The sequence below is a fragment of the Anoplophora glabripennis genome, unplaced genomic scaffold (genome assembly GCF_000390285.2).
Source record: "Anoplophora glabripennis isolate ALB-LARVAE unplaced genomic scaffold, Agla_2.0 scaffold188, whole genome shotgun sequence".
In the NCBI taxonomy this organism is placed as follows: Eukaryota; Metazoa; Arthropoda; class Insecta; order Coleoptera; family Cerambycidae; genus Anoplophora; species Anoplophora glabripennis.
In genome coordinates this window covers 566,275-569,151 of record NW_019416300.1, presented here as the reverse complement: position 1 = coordinate 569,151, position 2,877 = coordinate 566,275, and positions in this window count along the sequence as shown.

Here is a 2,877-nt window from a genome sequence, read left to right as displayed (position 1 = left end):
CGTCAGCTGCGACATGCGAGTTCCACCATTCATATTCTCGCTAGGCCGGAGTCTTCCCCACCGGACCGCTGTACCAGGTTACGTCATGCGACGGCCCTACGCGGCGATTTATTGCCCCTCGCCCGTCCGGCGAATGCAGGAACACCTATAGGTTCTCATTCGAATTTATTGTATAAAATTAAAGCAATAGTGCATACAATATAACCACAAGCCACGTCGCCCGTAATTATTTGATAGTAATATACCGCCCCCTCCTCCACACAAGCAGCAAAATGGTCTAGAAATCGCGTAATATTGTAAAATGGTTAGATACTCTTCTATCAAATCTGCCACAAAACTAAAAAAGTTATGTATTATACATATATGATTTAAAATTAAAATTAATTTTGTTTAATAGTCCAGGAAAATTAGACGAAAATAGGGCCGAACCTCGGAATTGCATAAAGAAGGTTCGATTTTGATGGGACAAAGTGCGTTCTCTTCGTAATTGCATATAAATCTTGATGCGGTAAAGCTCATTCTTCTTCTTATTAGTTGTACTTTAACTGTAAAGGACCCCCACCGATCTTCATTTGTTTATCGGTTTTTATTTGATTGTTATAAACAAATTAGACGTGATATCTGCGGTCGGGAGTAGGACTAGCCGATTTGGACGGGATGAACGTGGTTTTATATAGAAAGTTCAAGATCCTAATGCAGGAAGTGAATTCTCAAAAAGCTGAAGACGATATAGAACATGAGTCATTATGAATAAATGTTATCCACTTCTCTTTGATTAAAAATTATCCATTCTAAGTCTTAGTTACAGATTGTACGTGTATTTTTTTTATAATGATTAATTAGTAAAAAGAAACAAATGAAGATCATTCGGACCTTAATGATTTTGGAATATCCCGGATGATGATCAAAGTGACTTATTCCATAAAAATCAGACTTTTCTCGTCCAGCTCACAGATAACAGCCCGAATTTGTATATACTAATTCATTGAAGATCAATGAACAAATGAAAATCAGTCTGCCCTTAGTGGCCCTTAGTGGTTCTGGATCACCTTGTAATCCAAGTACGAGAAGAGCGTCGATTACCGCATGAAATCCCCCTCTCTCAGTCCGATTGCCTAATTTGCTCTTATCTTAATGATCAAATAAAAATCAATTAACAAATGAAGATCGGTGGGAGTCTCCCAAAGTTAAGGTACAACTAATCAGAAGAAGAATGGGCTCTACCGCATCAAAATTGGCCTTTTCCAATCCACGTAATATCCGAAATACGCTAATTTGTTAATAATAATTGATTATTAATAAATAAACAAATTAGCGCCGCATGAGACGTTGTAGACTTTGACCTACATGCAATTACGAAGAGAACGCACTTTGTCTCATCAAAATCGAACCTTCTTTATCCAATTCCGAGGTGAAATGATAATTTTCCTGGACTATAAAAGTCATAAAACGGTTAAATAGCTTTATAATCACATCTGCAAAGTTCTACAAAAATCAAAGAATTAATTATATGGAAAAACCCCAAAAGAAGTGTCATTATTTGTATGATCGCGCCAAACGCTCTCTGACGTCACGATGCGGAATAGGTGATCGCGAAAAAATCGCTGATTAGGTTTTCATGTAATAATCTGCTCCATTCTCTGATCTGTGGTCTGTCAGATCTAATTTACAGAAATGTACGTACCGTTGTGTTCTTTTTGTAGTTTATTTAATTTTAATTAAGGTAAGCGAACATGCCAAAATGGAAAAAGGTTGTCAAGTAAGTCTTTATTTCAAAATAGGCCGTGCCCAAAAGGCAGACACACATAACCTGTGGATATTATAGTGTCGGAATTTTTTTGCCATGCGGAAAAACTTGAATTAAGCTCAATAAACTGATGTAAAAGCGAAACTAAATATTTTTTATATAGGGTGCTAATGAATTTATGTCAAAAATTTAAAGGGGTGAAAAAGGAGCAAAAACTGATGTCACAAACGTGTATCGAAAGTTTAAGGTCATAGAGAAAAAGCTAATTAAAAATGTGTTTAAAACTGGTCTGTAACACTTTTTACGAGTTTGTAGGTTTGTAGGTTCGAAAGTCAGTTTGTAATACATTGTTGTAGTGATTGCTGTGCTGTTTTTCGAGAGTGCATTAATAGCCGTATTTCTAAGTTTTATTTTGAAAATAGCGCATTTATGTAGCAATCGCGAATATTATGATATGCTCATAATTTATGGCGAATCAAACGAAAATGCCCACAGAGCTTGTTAAGTATACCATGCAAGATGGCAATGTTGCAACGCATGCGAGCGGATTGGATACGTCGCACTGAAGCTTGTGTGCAAGCAAATCGAACATCTTCTATGAAAATCAGCAGTTCCAAAAGGTGCCTCCTTGCAATGTTGAGGTAAGTTATATTTTAAAATTACATTTTACTCAACATAAATGCGTGTATTTACCTGATTTTGACATAACGGACATATTTGGCGGCAAAAATATTTGACATAAGTTCATTAACATCCTGTATAACCCAGTACTAAGAACTACAATATGAAACTTTTAATAGTTTATTATATAGGGTGTTACAAGTTAATTGCAATGCACCAAATTCAAATGAATAACAACAATAATAGTAATGGTAACAGTAATAGTAGTAGTAATAGTAATACTAATATTAATAGGTTATTGTCATGCGCCTATTAACTATACTAGGTATGTCTGGAGAATTTTTATAGCAGCCATTTTAAAAATAAATATCTTGAATCTTCTTGGAAGTACAATTAGATGTTACACGAGAAGAAAAAATAATTTTATTCTAATTTTATTATTTTAACGAAGCTTGTGCTTTTTTAAGACTAAAGAGTCATCTTTTAACCACCTCAAGGGGATTTCTTCC